The following is an 18,997-nucleotide window of genomic DNA, read 5'->3' on the forward strand; positions in this document are numbered from 1 at the left end:
AAGCCAGCCCGGCCTGCTTACCCCTCTCCGCGGCCAGCTTCACCCGCCGGCCACTTCCCTCGCCACAGCCCAGCGCCAGGCGGCCTGCCTTGCTTCGGCTGCGCTTCAGCGCCCACGGCCCGCCCGGCCAACCTAGTGGCCAAGCGTCCGGGCATCGCTTCCCCCTCACGGTCTGGCTGACAAGCCGGCCCCACTCCCTCTCTCACCGACATGCAGGGCTCGCTCTACAATGTCGTCTCCCTCCCTGAACCGTGTTCGAGCCGGACTCTGCTCCGAGGCAAATCCCGAGCCCCTATCTCCATCTCCGAGATTTGGTCGAATCCACGAGCCTAGCGACCCTATAAGAATCTTGGAGCCCTCACCGCCCTCGTTTTTCACATCTACGAGCCGCCACTGCCCCTGCTCGAGCTTGACGCCCCGCCGCAAGCCCTAGCTGCCGTAGTCAAGCGGCGGTGTGCCGTTCCGCCGCTTCTCCGCCGTCTCTCGACCACACGGTAGTGACGCTCCCTGCGCCGTTTTCCCTCTCTTTATCACTCTTGTTTGCTCACGCTCCATCGCCAATGTTCCGCAGGAACTCATCGCCGCCCCCCACCGAGTAGCACGCTTACTCCGAGCTTCCACTGCCAAAGAAACCCGCCTGGGTGAGACCTCTGTAACCCCCGTTACCTCCCTGTGCCTTCAGGTTGCAAATCCGTGCGCTGTAGGGTCTTTTTCGTGCTCGTCAGTGAAGGTTTTGCCACCGGTAATGCCCGCTGCCGCGCTGGTCCTTGACTCCAGCCGTTCAATTGGTGATCAATGGCCCAGATTTGATGTCAACCAGGTTCAACCGGTCAGATACCGGTCAACTGTGACCGTTTTGCTAAAGAGACCCCCCAGTTTCTTCCTTTTTTCGCTCGCCATCCCTGATTTTCATTTCAGATTTCTATTTATTTTAATTCGTAATTAGTTTGCGTTATTTATAGAATTGCCATCCACATCTTATTTTCATCATATCTCCACCGTTTTAGCTCTGATTTCAGTGATTCCCGTGTCTGTGTTCATAGTAACACGTAAATTAGTTTATAAATTTTTGGGTGTACTTTTCTAATTATAGTTATTGTTTGCTTTTGTGCATGATTGCGTGGATGCTTTTGTGGTGCTATGTTGTGATCGAGTATAGACGGTGACCAATTCGTTGGTGATCAGGAGCAATATTTGAAGACCAAGACCAGTAGGACTATTTTGAGCAAGTCAAGTATAGCATGGGATCGTCCTTGTTGTCCTATTCACCATTAATTTCATTTAATTCATACTGCATGTGTCTACCTTGATTAGCACTAAGGATTTCCTAGCTTTGTGCTTGTATCTTATCACCTATGGGTGTATGCATTGGATGGTATGATGCTAGTGCTTCATTAAAGATCATGATCTTGTAACTTGACTAATTGTATATGCAATAAACAATAAAAGATGCTTTTTAGCAGTAAGGGACAAGGGGGCTAAAGCATAGTTTTTGTGATGATCTAAATTCTTCTCCTTAAGGACTTATTTATAAGTGGTCATCCAGGACTTACGGTACAACCATGAGTGCTACATGGCTCTGGCTTTAGTTCATTAGAAGGACCTTTTCTAGCTTGTTAATGGTTACCAAAATGCGCATAAGGGGTTTGACTGAGTTGGGCATAGGACATCCTTTGTTCTTATGAGTACTTCAGGATCGAGTGCGCCATAGGAGTTGGGGGTTCCTATGTTTGCAGGCCATTGAAACCTAATGTCTATTAACTTGTTAGACGAACCTTTGAAAGACTTCATAGTGAATCCTGCCGATGTTTCTTGGAAGTGGGTCAAGAGGCTAGCTATCCGGGCGAAAGGGCAAATCACGGCTCATGGTGAAAGTTTACGACCTCTGCAGAGTGTAAAACTTATTATAACAGTCGTGCTCACGGACACAAGCAGCCTTGGACTCCTTATGGAATAAATGATCACTAATGATTATTTGTTTATGCTATTTATTATTCATGTCTACCTGATCATGTGTTTATGGGCTTGTAATGAACTTGTTGCTACTCAATTGCTTAAAACCGTGACTTATTAAAAGCTAACTGCAGTTAAACCAACGTATACCCTTTTGAACCTCATGAACCCCATATTATTCTTGTTGGATATGGGATGTACTTACGCTTGTTTATTTTTACCACTTGGATAAAAATCTCAGATGGGTAACAGATTATGATGGATATACTGAGTTTTCTGATGATTATTAGACTTGTGGTTCACCAGTCGACGTCCCTGTGGAGTTTGGAGGCTCTCGGGGAGAGTAGTTACCTCGTTTTTTCGCCTTTATTAGAGACTTAATACTATTGTAATGGATTATTATTCATGATGTAATAAAAACTTGTGATGATACAATGTAATTTGTCATTTTATGTGTGTGACTGATTCCTGAGCACATATATGACTCTGCATTCGATTTTATCCTTAAAATCGGGTGTGACAAAACACAAGCATGGTAACCATCTTGGCATGGAATGAGAACGGGCACTAACAACTCTTCAATCTGCAACACAACTCTGTCAAGCAGTTGAGGTGTATAAAAGGAGAGGAGAGGAAACAAAGCTACTGTGAGGAGACTCGCAGAGATATCTCCCCATTATTATCCAACTCTTTACACCAAGAAGGCCAGTGTGCATCATATAAATATGGCACACCACTCACAACTGGATGGAATATGGGCTGATTTCTATATCAATTAGTGTGATTTTGGTGATTATGATGAGAATCCAATCAACAGGACTAACATGTGTGATATGATGTGTTGACAAGTTCACATAGATTTGAGTTGAAATGGAGAAAAAACAACAAATATTCCCTGAAAATTTCTCACCAGAACACTCACCAAATGACTTGATCAGCAGCGTCGAGTCACACAGTGGCCCTCTATTCCAAATTATAAGGCGTTTTAACTTTTCTAGATATATTGTTTTTGCTATGCATCTAGACATAGTATATCCAAGTGCATAGAAAAAACAACGTATTTAGAAAAACCAAAACGTCTTATAATTTGGAAAGGAGGGAATACATAACAAAAATAGAGAAGACAGAGGCCACCGAGTGATAAGCTAAAGAGAAGAGTAAGGCTACCGGATCATACGGTTGTGATCATTAGCTATGGCAGAGAAGAGAATGTGTGCTTGAGGGCACCCATACGCTACCGGCCATTGCGTCAGCCGTAGTTGAACCGGAATGTCATTCTGCACGAAGAAGCTCCCCTGCTCGGAAGAGGGGCTAAGGGTGTGTCTCCAAAATCCACGATGGAGCTTCTGACCATGGAGTCTCTGAGCAGTGCTGCAGACCATGGAGCTTCCTGCCTTGAATCCCCGACCTGGCTGGGTGGTCCAGGTTGAGATTTTTCGTCGTTTTGGTTCCCCGGTAAATTTTGATCCAGCTTCTTCCTCTCAGGAATTCTTCCTTGTTCTCTCTGTGGGCAAATGCAAGTTTCACCTCTCATCTTGGACGGTGGGGTTTCTTCTTCAGTCTGTGCTTGGTGGTTCTCCTCAAGCCTTTCGAGTGGTGCAGCTGGGGGACCGAGTTTTCAGATTTTCGGTCTCCTCAAAACCGGTGGGGTTTCATATCTTCCAGCTTCGTTCTTTTGAGTGCTTGGATTTCAAGGTCTTCTTCCACCACTGGCATTGGGAAGCACAGCAGTCCGCTGAATGGGTTGAAGTTGTTAAGCGCAACCGGCAGAGTCAGCAGAGTCGTCCACAACAACGTCCGATACTCCCAATTTAACCCCTTCCCTCTTGGTTATGTTCCTTTCAACAACTAGTGGTACTCCCCCTACCTCCGCTCTCACTTGAGGCACTGAGAACAGTTTTCCTCCCATCCCTATCGGGCTCTAAACGGGGATGGGGCCCAATAAGAATTTAAATTCATGTCCTATATATTGATATAATGTCATAAAGCTGATGTCATGACCAGCATGCAACATTGCATGCTAATTTAAAATTACAAATTGGGAACTTCCATTGTTACTCTCTACATCCGCACGCAAGTAGAATGTTTCATATAGTTGTTTGTAGGTGCAGTGTTACTTCTGTAAAAAAAGCCTTTTGGGCATCAATTCTATCTCTAGAATTGAAAAGTTTTTAATCATGTCATAGGCTGCCTCCAATATTTCTGTGGATTTAATTATCCTATTTGGTTCAGCCATCATTATGTTTTTACGCTAAGGAATATGCTTTTTGTATCACAGATAGAAAGAGATTTTACAATTATATCAGGCTAAAAGAATAGAGAAAGTGGGACTTTCAAGTAAAACTGTGATGTTTCAAAAAAAAAAATGTACTTCTTTAGAAGATGTTTAAATTTCATTCTAGTTCAGCAAATATGGCTAACACTCCATAAAAGTTTTTAAATAAGTTTAACACAATACTATCACATAATTGCAAACCGCCCATCATTTCTAAACTTGCATGTGAGATCTTAGTAACAAATAGGGGGTTTTAGCTCATAAATTATATGTGACAATGATTTGTTTGAATTTTCATATGTTCTAACATGCCCAACAGCAGAAGCATTATAAAGCACCATCCCGTTGCATTGTAAGCTCCATAATTTTCTTGCATGAACTTTCATATATTTAAACATGGAGACTTTTCCCTGTGTGCCCTTATAAAAGATCGTAATCCCCTGTGTGCCCCTGAAAAAATTCAGCGGTCTTCAGCGCCACTACTCCAACTTTTTCGTGTCATCCATGCCACTTCCGTCAGTTTGGGCTCTAACGCCGTTAAACTGCAGGTGTGAAAAGACGAAAATGCCCTTAAGTTCAAATATGTTATTAATTTTTTTTGAGCATCTTAACGACTTCAAATGAAAAAACTCAAAACTAGAAAGTTGTAGATCTCGTCGAGATCTATAATTTTCATATAAATTTTTTTTTCATTTAATTTCGCAAAAAAAATATGATTTGATATGATTAATATATCTTAGAAAAATCATATTATTTTTTTTGCGAAATTAAATGAAAAAAAAATTTATATGAAAATTATAGATCTCGACGAGATCTACAACTTTCTAGTTTTGAGTTTTTTCATTTGAAGTCGTTAAGATGCTCAAAAAAAATTAATAACATATTTGAACTTAAGGGCATTTTTGTCTTTTCACACCTGCAGTTTAACGGCGTTAGAGCCCAAACTGACGGAAGTGGCATGGATGACACGAAAAAGTTGGAGTAGTGGCGCTGAAGACCGCTGAATTTTTTCAAGGGCACACAGGGGATTACGATCTTTTATAAGGGCACACAGGGAAAAGTCTCTTTAAACATGATGAGTCATTAACAAGTTCCAAGTTCCAAAGTGATATGTGGTAGCAAATCTTTAAAAAAAATATGTGGACATATGTGTCATAAAGGAAGTACCCTTTTTAGATGGACCCTTTAATTTCTGGAAGGCAAACATTTTTTTCAGTAGCGAACTAGTGATAAATGACACTATCGGATTTAGAGCAGAGTGTAGTTGCTATAGAACGAACCTACTTGAACTTTTAACAAAACATGCATGCAATGCATCAAAGTAAACCAGTTGGTGACTATGATTATTATTAGGTGAGTCGTGCATACCTCTTGTCCATAAGTTCATCATGAAGTTTGTCAATGAGCTTCCTTTCATCCAATTTTGTATTGTGAATATCTTTATATGTGTCCTTGTCAAGTTCATAGAGAATGTCCTTGAGAACTGTCTTCCTGTCAGGATTACGGCCCACAGGAACAAAAGCCTTAAGAACGAATTTCGTGGCAAGCATGTCAAACACAGCTTTGGCAAGGGTTGTCTTGCCTAGTCCGCCATGTCCAAAGATAGATACAATCTTGAGTTGCTGTTTGGACATATCATCAGGGTCACCACCTGTTAGATTGTTTGCTAATTCATCCCGTATGACATCAATACCAACAAGCTCTTTATGCTGTTTGTACAGAGCCAATAAGCGAGGATCGTCAACGACACTTGTGGTAGCCCCAAAGTCTCCAACCTTCCAGGGGGCCAATTCTTTGACTCGTTCCATGATATCTTCTATCGTCTCTTCGAGCTCCTCCAAGCCGTCATGGTTGGTGAAAGGCTCGTCGGAGCCATCCTCGATGCGGAGCAGTAATTCGTCGACGGCATCCTCAATGTCATATGAGAGCTCCCTCACTTCGTAGGCCCAATGCTTATCCTGTGGGTCGAGCTGGTCCTGCTGCGCCTTTGACACCTTGCGTAGGGGAACCTGCATTCTACTCAGTTGTCTCTCAAGAAACTTGAAGTCTTTTTTCATACTTGTTTGCAGATTGTGCCCCGGCTTGAGGAGTTGGCCTAGCTTGGGGAGCAGGCTTCCAATGGCCCCTGTCACGAGATCCACGGCTCGTTCACTTGCCTTATTATTATATGGGTAGCTCCCGTTGGTAACTGAAATGATTTCTGGTGGGTAGAAATTAAGACGATTGGTTCTTCTGGGTTCTGCTGCAAGCGGTTCAAGTGACAGATCCACTTGTCTTCTCTCGGACTCATTATATACAACCGTCAAATTGACCTCATCAACCATTTTACCAGCCCTGCTGTCATCGTCGAACATGTGTATGGTGATATGCTCATCTTCGAAACCCTCCTCCACTTTTGTGCTCTGCACAATGAACTCGTCGTCGGCACGATCTGTATGCTGTGTGCTTGTCTCCTGCGCTTGCAGTGTAATATTCACAATACGCTTGGATAGTGGTCGCACAATTCCTTTGTTTGGCTGTGTGCAGTACTGAAGACGGCTTAGCTTCCTGATGTTGAAGGCGACCCAATTGCCTGTCTCGTTGGTCAACACAACCGCACATGATACTGGCTTGTTGGTAAGCTCAAATGGAAAACATAGCTCGAGGGGTTCAATCCCTAGCATATCATCATCCGAAGGGCTTATCTGTGGGTAGGGAACCAACTAGATGTGTTACTTCCATATATACACATGATGTATCGATGCTTACAACTTAGAGCATCTCCAAGAGTTCCCTAAATCTTCTCCTAATCCTTGGTTTTTAGAAAGAGTTGAAAAAAACCCCTCTCCAACAACTCCTAATACTTCTTCCTCAAATTTACACACTTCCGAAATCTTACCCGGTTCTGCGTAACTTTACGCGGACGCTACCTGGCGCAGATACGGCTTGCCGCGGGACGTCCTTCTTCCAGCGCAACAGCGAGGGCAACGACAGCAATGACCTCCACTGCTCCTGCGCCACCAGCCGCCTGCGACCCCACCTGCGTCCTCCGCCCGCTCCGCTGCTCCAGCTCCCTCCGCTGGCTGCGACTCCACCCGTGACCTCCGACCGCCCCGCAGCCGCGCCGCTGCGACTTGGTCTGGCAACAGCGCGGAGCCGCCCCCGGCCATCTCGCTTGCGGGGCTCCGCGGCGCAGCCCCGCAACACCATCGTCGCGGCATGCCCCCGCAGCAGCGCTGTCCGGTGGCCTCTGCGTTGACCGAGCACCATGGAGCAGGAAGATAGGCGCACAGCTTCTTCTTCCATTGCGTTGGTCGTAGCCACCACTGCGCTGGTGACCTCTGGGCGGGTCACGGGGTCCCCAGGGGCCGGCATGGTGCGGCATGGTAGGGGTGGGAACTCGCTGGGGTCCGGTGGGGGCGGCGCAGCGGGAGCATGCGGGCGCCGAGCAGAGCGATGCGGAGCTTGGTTGCAGTCCCTGGCTTTTATGGCCGAACCTCCTGCAACTGATGCAGCGGACTGGCTCTCTACAATCTGCTGCCCGGTGGCCAACAGCAAGGCATCGGATGCATTTACCTCTCAGGGCTTCCATGAATGCAGGTCGCTGGGCGAGTTGGATTCGCCGGAGCTGCACACTTCTTCTGTAGTACCTTCGTCCATCCGTCTTCATCTTCCTCAGGTCGCGTCGCAGCAGGTTGACCATCTCGCTTGCGGGGCTCCGCGGCGCAGCCCCGCAGCACCATCGCCGCGGCATGCCCTTGCAGCAGCGCCCGGAAGTGAGAGGAGGAAGATGCATGGAAAAGAAAAAAAAAAGCCGCAACATAATTCATGTGGCCCTAAATTTGATTTTTTAGATGCTACAGTATTTATTAGAAACCTTTGGAGATGAGCTTCTTTTTTCTTCCCCAAATCTTTTTAGGAGTTGCCAAACTACAAATTTTTAGGAGAAAAAAGTAGGAAACTCTCGGAGATGCTCTTAGGTAGAGATGAATAAAGCAAAACAGAAACAGAACAAATAGAGATACAGGGGTCAAGTGCTTTTGAATGGCTCCCGACCCGTCCCCTGCCCCTGGCGACGGCGACGGCGCTCCCCCGCCGCCTGAGCTGATCCGCCCACCCAGCCCCCGCCCAATCCATCGGACCACAGATCCAAAATCCCCGGAGCCCGATCTATCGCGACATGTGAAGGTTCCGGAGATCCCGCCGCAGTTTGGGGAAGCATCGGAGCCTAGAAGCGCAGGCTCGGCGTCCCAATCCGTTCAAGCAAATCCCATCGCTGCTCTTCCTGCCGACTCGGCGCCGGCGGCCACCACCACAACCCTGTCAGCAGCCCAGCCACTACGACACCAGGGCCGGACAGCCTCGCGCACGACGTCGCCGAACCTGCCCCTCGCGACGTCAACCCTGGAGAAGAAGCAGAGCATGGGCCTCGGCGCGGCACTCGGGCGCGCAGGCCCAGCGCACGGGCCCATGGACCAGAGTGGGCGTGAAGCATCTTCCAGCTGGCAACACTGGCGTGAAGAGGAGGCTTAAGTAGCCGGAGTGAGGAGAGGGAGAGTTATCAATTATCAAAACACTTGTAACAACTCCTAAGTACTCTTCTGTTCTTTGTTCTAAACGAGACATCCGAACTCTATTCCCGATTCCCTTGCTGTTGTCCTCCTTCTATTATCCTCTTGCTTACATCTGGTATCAAAGACTTAGATCCAATCCCACTTACTTCCCCTGTTTTCTCCGATTCTGGGTCGATTGCAAACGCCCAGGGTTGTCGCAATCGAATCGATCTCACTGGATCTTCTATTCCCGTAATTCCCAGCACGCGATTGATCCGAATCGGTTGCTTGCGCTCTGGATCGACACCAAATCCCGCCTCCGCCGCCGCCGCACCCTCACTACACTCGATTTGCTCGTTCGCGCGGCGCCATGAATCCGGACTCCAGGCTCCTGTTGGACGAGATGCATCGCCTTTTCGCCTAGTAGAAGACCCAGATCGAGACTCGTTTCGCCGCTGGATTCGCGATTCGCCGATAGCAGCCGCATCCTGGAGCAGCGGCTCGCGGCGGTCGACGAGTCCTTCAACCAGCGCTTCACCGAGGTCGATGACTCCCTCAACAAGCACCTGGCTGAGGTCGACAACTCCATCTCCAAGCGCCTCGCCGACTCCGACCTCACGTGGGAGTGCAGCATCACCGATTCTGAACTTCGTCAGAACGCGCTTATCGCTGAAGCTGAACAGCGCCAGGACAACCACGTTGGCAACATCGTCAAGACCGCGGGCGCACTGGAGAGCTGGCGTCAGGAGTCTGAGGGATCCGTCGATGATCTCTAGCTGAAGGTGGACAAGCTCACCAAATATTGGGATTGATCATTCCTCGACAATGCTTCGGCGTCGACAGGGTTGATCTCCCAACCACCTCAGCCGTCAGGGCAGTCCGCCGTGCGTCCTTCTGCGGGGATCACGGCTGCTCGGCCCAGCGGGCACCACGTCGACTTGACTCCACGGGTGGATGGTGTTGGGGGAAATCTCTCCCAATCCCATTCCCCGGCCAATGGTACGCACACTGAGATCAAACCTAATGTCTCTGTTTTTCATGGGGTTGCTTATGATGTTCACTCGCGTGTCCATACCACCGAACCCAATCAGTCCAACCTGGGTAAATTGCCTAAGCAAAATTTTCCTACCTATGAGGGTGACTACACGTCTCTGGATTTCTCAAGCTGAGGATTACTTCGACATGTATGAAGTTCCTCCTTGTCAGTGGGTCAAGGTGTCTCACATGAATTTCCGTGGCCCCGCAGCTTGCTGGATTGAGTTCATTCCTCATCCAGATCGCGTTCCTTGGGCCAATTTTTGTAAGCTCCTCCATGACCGCTTTGGCCGTGATCAGCGTGACAGGCTGGTACGCCAGATGTTCCATATCTCCCAAACAACCACAGTTACAGATTATGTCGAACGCTATTCCTCCCTTTTTGACCAGCTCAAAGCCTATCAACCCGATCCTGATCTTCATTATTACACAACTCGGTTGGTGGATGGGTTGCGGGATGACATTCGAGCAGTTGTTACTTCACAACGTCCCTCTAGCCTCGATACTGCGTACACTTTGGCTTTGTTGCAGGAGGAGGTCACGGACTCAGCGCGCAAGCCTGATTGGCACAAGGCGGGGTTCAAGGGCAATCACAGGGCAGCTTTGCCTCCGCCCCGACCGCCTGTTGAGAAGCCCGTTGCGATAAGACGCTGGTTGTTCCTCCCGATGACAAGCTGTCCGCCCTGCGGGCCAATCGTCGTGCGCGGGGTCTCTGTGAGCGTTGCGCTGAGAAGTGGGTATGCGGGCACAAATGCGCCGCCACTATCCAGCTGCAAGCAATTCAGGAGGTATGGGACCTATTCAATTTGGACAACTCATCTGACTCGACAGAAGAAGAAACTGGTGAACAGTTACTGTTGGCTTTGTCTCATGAAGCTCGAATGGGTTCTTGTCATGTGGGGCCGCTCCTACGCAAGGCAGCGCCGCGCCCGCGACGTCCGGAGGGCCACCCAGCGCTCGGTGGCGAACGGCCAGAGCGCGATCAGCGCGTCCCAGGAGGCAGGCGCGATCGGTGAGAGTGGCTAGGCTTAATTTTAGGAGATTGTTTCCCTTAGTTTGTTTCCTTCCAATTTTAGCCAAGGGCTATTTATATTGTAATCACGGCACTCTAGAGGATCAAGCAATACAATATCCATCTTCTCTCCTTCCTCTCAACAACAAGCTGACGGCAGAGGGGCAAAACCTCGCCGGCGACGACGGACCAAGGCTACGAACTCCGTAGCCGAGGGCCAGCTACCCTAGGTCCCGACGCCCTTGACAACCTGGTATCACGTTCCCGGCGATCCTCGCCGTCCCGTTCCATCCCACCACCAGCCGCCACCCAAACCCTGGCCACAACCACCGCTGCACCCACCTCCCCTGAACCGTCCTCAGTCGCCTCCTGCTCCTCCTCGATGGGAGACTCGGACGACTTGAAGACCACCGTGGCCAATCTGGCCAAGGCCGTTGCTGCCCTGCAAACCTCCATGGAGTCCGGCGCCAAAACCATGGAAGCCAAGGCCAAGGCGATCGAGGCCCTGGCCAACGAGCGATCCTCTTCGTCGGGCCCCAAGCCGTCCACCGGGGAGCACCACCAGGACCGGCCACCGCGATTCCAGAAGATGGATTTCCCGCGCTACAACGACAAGACTGATCCTCTGATTTTCACTAACAGATGCGAATCGTATTTCCATCAACAGAGGATCATGGAGGAGGAGAAGGTCTGGATGGCCTCCTACAACCTGGAGGAGGGTGCCCAGATGTGGTACATCCAGGTGCAGCGGGACGAGGGCACTCCGACCTGGCGCCGCTTCAAGGAGCTACTGCACCTGCGCTATGGGCCGCCGCTGCGTTCGGCCCCCATGGCCGAGCTGGCCGAGTGTCGCCGCACCGGCGCCGTCGAGGAGTACATGGATCGCTTCCAGGCCCTCCTCCCTCGCGCCGGACCGCTCGAAGAATCGCAGAGGGTGCAGCTGTTCACGGGCGGCCTCCTTCCGCCCCTCAGCATCGACGTGCGGATTCAAAACCCGCAAACCCTGGCGGCTACGATGAGTCTAGCTCGTCAGTTCGAGCTCCGGGAGCAGTACGCGCCCGCGACGCCCTGGGCCGCGCCCATACCGCTCCTGCCAGCTCCACTGAAGCCGCTGGCCCTGCCGGCACCACCGCCCAAGCCGACCACCATCACGCTGGAGGGCCGAACCATCAAGCGCCTGAGCCAGTCTGAGCAGGAGGAGCGCCGCCGCCTCGGGCTGTGTTACAACTGTGATGAGAAGTTCATGCGGGGCCACAACCGCATCTGCAAGAAGCTCTTTCTCCTGGAGGGCGTCGAGGAGGAGGACGAGGCCACGGCAGCCGAGGCGCAGGACGGGGACGCGACCACGGAGTCTCCCATGTTTTCTCTGCAGGCTATGGCGGGCGTCACTTTCGCCGACACCATGCAGCTCGCCGTCACACTGGGGTCGGTGTCCCTCGTCGCGCTGCTGGACTCGGGCAGCACCCACAACTTCATCTCCGAAGCAGCGGCGCACCGGACCGGCCTCCCCATTCAGCGTCGCCCCCGCCTCACCGCCATGATCGCCAACGGCGAACGCGTCACGTGCGTGGGCGTTATCCGCAACGTGCCGCTTCACGTCGACGGCGTCCCGTTCCCCGCCGACCTCTTCGTCATGCCGCTCGCGGGCTATGACGTCGTCCTCGGCACCCAGTGGCTTGCGCTGCTAGGGCCGATCGTGTGGGACTTCGGCGCCCGCTCCCTATCCTTCACCGTCCAGGACCGGCAGCTGTGCTGGCGCGGCCTTGCTGGACCAACGCTGGCCGCGGCCAGCGTCACCACCGCCACCAGCTCCCTCATGGAGGAGCTCCTAGCGTCCTTCGCCGATGTCTTCGAGGAGCCACGGGGCCTGCCTCCCCAACGCAGCCGCGACCACATCATCACCCTGCAGCCCGGCGCGCCACCAGTGGCGGTTCGCCCATATCGCTACCCCGCCCTGCACAAGGACGAACTGGAGCGTCAATGTGCGACCATGCCGTCGGCGTTCTCTTCCCCGGTCCTCCTCGTCAAGAAGGCCGACGGCTCGTGGCGTTTCTGCGTCGACTACCGCGCGCTGAACGCCATCACCGTCAAGGACGCCTACCCCATTCCGGTCGTCGACGAGCTCCTCGACGAACTTCACGGCGCCCGCTTCTTCACCAAGCTCGACTTGCGCTCGGGGTACCACCAGGTCCGGATGCGGCCTGAGGACATCGACAAGACGGCGTTCCGTACCCATGACGGCCTCTACGAGTTCCTGGTCATGCCGTTCGGGTTATGCAACGCCCCGGCAACGTTCCAGGCCCTCATGAACGACATCCTGCGCGCTTTCCTCCTCCGCCTTTGTCAACGCCCGGCCGCGTCCCTGCCTAAGGCCGCCACTGGGAAGCTCAAGGCTCGGTTCATCGGGCCCTACCGCGTCTCCGAGATCATCAACGCCGTAGCGGTGCGCCTGGAGCTCCCTCCCCAAGCTCGCCTGCATGATGTGTTCCATGTCAGCACGCTGAAGAAGTTCGCCGGCACCCCACCAGCTGCTCCACCGCCCCTGCCGGTCATCCACCATGGAGCCGTCGTTCCGGAGCCACTACGCGTCGAGCAATCGCGCCTAGCACGCGGCGTGCGCCAGCTGCTTGTCCACTGGAAGGGCGAACCGTCTACCGACGCGACATGGGAAGATCTCGACGATTTCCGTGCCAAGTATCCGACGTTCCAGCTCGGGGACGAGCTGGACCTCGAGGGGGAAGAGATGTCATGTGGGGCCGCTCCTACGCAAGGCAGCGCCGTGCCCGCGACGTCCGGAGGGCCACCCAGCGCTCGGTGGCGAACAGCCAGAGCGCGATCAGCGCGTCCCAGGAGGCAGGCGCGATCGGTGAGAGTGGCTAGGCTTAATTTTAGGAGATTGTTTCCCTTAGTTTGTTTCCTTCCAATTTTAGCCAAGGGCTATTTATATTGTAATCACGGCACTCTGGAGGATTAAGCAATACAATATCCATCTTCTCTCCTTCTTCCTCTCAACAACAAGCCGACGGCAGAGGGGCAAAACCTCGCCGGCGACGACGGACCAAGGCTACGAACTCCGTAGCCGAGGGCCAGCTACCCTAGGTCCCGATGCCCTTGACAGTTCTCATGGTCACCGTACTATCAGATTTCATGGTACTATTCTGGGCCACCCAATTGTTTGTGTTAGTTGATTCTGGCAGCTCAGCCTCTTTCTTGGCCGAATCAGTTGCAGCTCGGTTGCCTGAATTGCCTAGAGCTCCTGTGTCAGCTAAGGTCAAAATTGCCAATGGTCAGTTGCTGCAGTGCTCCTCATCTCTTCCAGCTTGTCAGTTTTCTTTGGGCACTCACCATTTTCAACATGATTTGAGAATTCTACCGCTGGACTCGTATGATCTAATTCTGGGCATGGACTGGTTGGAACTTTTTAGCCCAATGCAGGTTCACTGGAAGGCTAAGTGTCTCTCTATGCCTTATAATGGGGACAACATTTTGTTGCAAGGCATATCTGCTGATTCGGATACTGAACTGGTGATCCAGTTGCTTTCAGTGGAAGCCCAACCTGCAGATACTGTGAATAAGCAGTTGCCACCGGAGATTCAGTCTATTCTGGACTCCTTCTAGTCGGTTTTTACCATTCCCAGCTCCTTACCTCCTAAGAGGGCCAGCTCTCCGCCTACCGCTATCCTCCGAGTCTGAAGGATGAAATTGAAACACAAGTACAAGCCATATTAGCTCAGGGTCTGATTCAGCCAAGTTCCTCACCCTTTTCATCTCCTGTGCTCTTGGTTCGTAAGAAGGATGGAAGTTGGCGCTTTTGCGTCGACTATCGATACTTGAATGCTCTAACAGTTAAGTCTATCTATCCCATTCCAATATTTGATCAGTTGGTCGATGAACTTGGACAGGCTTCATGGTTTTCCATTCTGGATCTCTATTCCGGCTACCACCAGATTTGGTTACAGCCAGGGGAGGAGTACAAAACGGCATTCTCTACTCACGCTGGGCATTATGAGTTTACTGTGGTCCCTTTCGGTCCCTCAGGTGCCCCTGGAACATTCCAGGGCGCCATGAACAACACTTTGTCCCCTCTGCTGCGGCGTTGCGTCATTGTGTTCTTTGATGATATTTTGGTCTACAGTTCTTATGCTGAACATTTGGAACATCTCAAGCAAGTTTTGACCCTTCTAGCCAAGGATAAATGGGTTGTCAAACTGAAGAAGTGTCAATTTGCCAAAAGAGAAGTCCATTACTTGGGTCATGTGCTCAGCAATCAGGGTGTCCACACTGATCCAGCTAAAGTTGATGCAGTCCTGCAGCGGCCAGTTCCAGCAAATGTCAGAGAGCTGCGGGGATTTCTGGGCCTTGCTGGGTTTTACCGTAAATTTGTGCGCAACTTTGCTGTCATTGCTAAGCCCCTTACCAACCTTCTCAAGAAGAACACCTTGTTTGTGTGGACCACTGATCGTCAGCAGGCTTTTCAGGCTTTACAGCAAGCCTTGTGCTCGGCTCCTGTGCTCGGCATTCCTGATTTCTCCAAGCCATTTGTCATTGAGACTGATGCGTGTCATAACGGTGTGGGTGCTGTGCTTCTCCAAAAAGGTCATCCTCTTGCCTACGTCAGTAAACCACTTTGTGTCAAGACACAGGGCCTCTCCACTTACGAGAAAGAGTATTTGGCCATACTTATCGCTGTCGAATAATGGAGGTCATATCTGCAGCTTGCTGAGTTCACTATTTACACGGATCAAAAGGCGCTGATTCATCTCAATGATCAACGTCTCCATACCGTTTGGCAGCAGCGGGTGTTCACCAAATTGTTGGGCTTACAGTACCGTGTTGTGTACAAGAAGGGAAGCGACAACAGTGCAGCAGACTCCCTATCTTGGCGCGCTCACTCAGCTGAAACCTGTTGTGCCATCTCGGCTGTTACTCCACATTGGACTGCTGATATCTTGAAAGGCTATCAAGCTGACCCGCAATCTTGTGCTTTGTTGGCCAAGTTGGCTACAAACTGAAGCAGTACCATATTTCTCACAGGTTGATGGGATCCTGAAATACAAGAACCGCATTTGGGTAGGGAATAACACTGCCTTGCAGCTTCATTTGATTCACAGCTTACACAGTTCACCAGTTGGGGGACACTCGGGTGCCAGCTACTATCAAGCGTATTCAATCGCTATTTGCGTGGCCTGGGTTGAAGAAACAAGTTGATGAGTTTGTGAAGAGTTGCCCGACATGTCAACAGGCTAAACCGGAGCGAGTCAGGTAGCCCGGTCTCTTACAGCCTCTGGCCACCCCTTCTTCTGCCTGGCAAACAGTGTCCCTTGATTTTGTAGAAGGATTGCCTTCTTCCCAGGGCTACACTTGCATACCGGTGGTGGTGGATTTGTTCTCGAAGTACAGTCACTTTGTCGGCCTCAAACATCCATTTACTACTCTGTCTATGGCTATACTCTTCATGCTGAACATCTATAAGCTTCATGGCCTTCCCTCAGCCTTGGTTTCTGATCGTGATAAAATTTTCACAAGTCAGTTATGGCGGGAGCTCTTTCGTCTTGCGGGAGTGGATCTCCGCCTCAGCTCAGCTTACCATCCCCAATCAGATGGACAAACTGAGCGCGTCAATCAGTGTATGGAGCAATATATTCGTTGCTTTGCAAACGCCACGCCCAGCAAGTGGATGGATTGGCTTCACCTCGCCGAGTTCTGGTATAACACTTCTTGGCGTTCAGCGCTTAATCAGTCTCCATTCCAAGTCTTGTATGGGCACTCACCGAGGCAGCTGGGCATTGATGCATCGTCCGCTTGTGCTGTGACCAATTTGGCCGACTGGATGCAACAGAAGTCAGCAATGCAGTCCTTGATCCAACATCAGCTGGCACGGGCTAAGAACAGAATGAAAATTCAAGCTGACAAAAACCGCACTGAGCGTTCATTTGCTGTGGGCACCTGGGTTTATGTCAAGTTGCAACCTTATGTCCAAAGCTCAGTTGCAGCACGTGCTAACCAGAAATTGGCTTATCGTTTTTTCGGACCGTACCTCATCGTCGACAAGATCGGCTCAGTGGCCTACAAGCTCCAGTTACCAGCATCTTCAGCCATTCACCCTGTTTTCCATGTGTCGCAGTTGAAGCTTGCGGTGCCGGTAACACATACTGTCCATCCATTACCGGTCTCACTTGAAGGATTGCAGGTCCCTGAATGTGTTCTCTAGAAGCGGGTGGCCAAGGTTGGCGCTAATGTTCGCCTCCAGGTTCTGATCCAGTGGTCCGGCATGCCGCCCACTCTCGCAACCTGGGAAGACATGGAAGATCTTCATCAACGCTTTCCCCGTGCACCAGCTTGGGGGCAAGCTGGTTCTTATCGGGGAGGGGATGTCAGCAGCCCAGCCACTACGACACCAGGGCCGGACAGCCTCGCGCATGACGTTGCTGCCCCTCGTGACGTCAACCCTGGAGAAGAAGCAGAGCATGGGCCTCGGCGCGGCACTCGGGCGCGTAGGCCCAGCGCACGGGCCCATGGACCGGAGTGGGCGTGAAGCATCTTCCAGCTGGTGACACTGGCGTGAAGGAGGCTTAAGTAGCCGGAGTGAGGAGAGGGAGAGTTATCAATTATCAAAAAACATGTAACAACTCCTAAGTACTCCTCTGTTCTTTGTTCTAAGCGAGACATCCGAACTCTATTCCCGATTCCCTTGTTGTTCTCCTCCTTCTATTATCCTCTTGCTTACAAACCCCTGCCACCCCCGCCACACCTGCAAGCAATGAAGACGCTGCTGAGGAAGTGGAGCCCCTCGATCGGGGTGACTCTGTAGTGAGGAGGATCCAGTGGAAGAAATCAACTCTGAAGCTTTGAAGGCCAAGACCTGCAGCCGCCCTGTTCTCGGCGTGCCTGTAGCTGCTGGCTCGGTCCCCAACACTGTCGACGTCCTGCTTTCTGGTGTCGGTTCAGTCGACCCGGTAACAGTTGGATCCAAGCTGCCGGACAAGCTGAAGTCGGTGCTGGTGCAGCCGTCGCCTGCCCCGCAACAGCTTCATCCTGTTTTTGGTCCTGACGTGGCTGGACCGAGTAGCTCGAGGGCGCCGGCCGTACCATTGGCGTTGATGCCGCTGCCATGGCTGAGCCCTGTCAGGCCAATGCGCATGCCGACGCCCTCTGCCGCGGCCGCTGGCCGTCGCAAGATGGTGCGAAGGAGGCTGAAGTTGACAGAAGATTCTACTGTGTGGCTACTGGAACAGAAGGCTCAAGGTTCCAACCAGCTCTCCGCCTGCCAGCTGCTGGGAACTCGGGGAGTCTTCGGGAGCTAATGCTTAGCTGGAGCCTCCGCCTTCGCCGAGATTGCAAATAGCAAGGAAGAAGTACTGGTGGCGCAAGGACAGAACTCTACAGGAGGATGGCTCCGGTAAGACTAGGCGAGCTGCGCAGGACGCCACCCCGGGACACACCATGGACGGCCGGGAGTTTTTTTAAAAAGCACCTCGCCGGGCGCTGCTTCCGGTGTCTCGGCTTCGGCCACAAGTTCCATAGTGCAGGGACTCTGTTCGCTGCCTCAGGTACAAGGGCTTCGGCCACATCTCCCGCAACCGCCGCTCCGGCCGGCAACAACCCAGCTCAGCCAAGCTCTGCTCCCGACTCACCTTCCCGGCCGGTAGCATCCATAGCCTCCTAGCTTTCCCACCACTCTGCTCTGCCAACCATCCCAACACACCACCATCTTAGAACACTCCAAACAACTCAACAAACCCACCACCAAAGGCCGAGGAGACGGAGTATGTGCCTGGCGAGGCTGCCAACCGCCCAACGCTGGGCCTTGTTGCCATCGTTCCCTGGTGCGGCCGATGCCAGGCGCTAGCGGCACCCTCGATGCGTTGTGAGCATGACAAGGATGACGACCTCGGGGACCGTGACGATGCAACGAATGACGCCATTCGTAGTCACCATGGCGACGCGATAAGATGGGCGTGGGTGACAACATCCCTCACTACCCGGTAAGTCCAGACCCGCTGACAGACCATGGCTTCTGGGCTTCAACCCCAAGGAGATCTCCTCTCATGTACGACGACCCGATGTTCCTGGATGCCTTCCTCCTTGTGGAGCCAGTGGTTGGTCCTCGCTACTCCCCTAACTCCGACAGCGACGATCCCGTCTCCCCGGGGCCAGGTGTCCAGCGTCAGACGTCAGGGGAGTCCTAGG

At 51.9% G+C, this 18,997-nt stretch overlaps 1 pseudogene; it reads right to left on the minus strand.

Annotated features, from left to right (window-relative positions):
- The window catches only part of LOC136505008 (disease resistance protein RGA5-like), a 60,393-nt pseudogene that overhangs the window by 3,716 nt on the left and 37,680 nt on the right, over window positions 1–18,997 (minus strand).

Source organism: Miscanthus floridulus, chromosome 14, assembly GCF_019320115.1.
Source record: "Miscanthus floridulus cultivar M001 chromosome 14, ASM1932011v1, whole genome shotgun sequence".
NCBI classification, from domain to species: Eukaryota; Viridiplantae; Streptophyta; class Magnoliopsida; order Poales; family Poaceae; genus Miscanthus; species Miscanthus floridulus.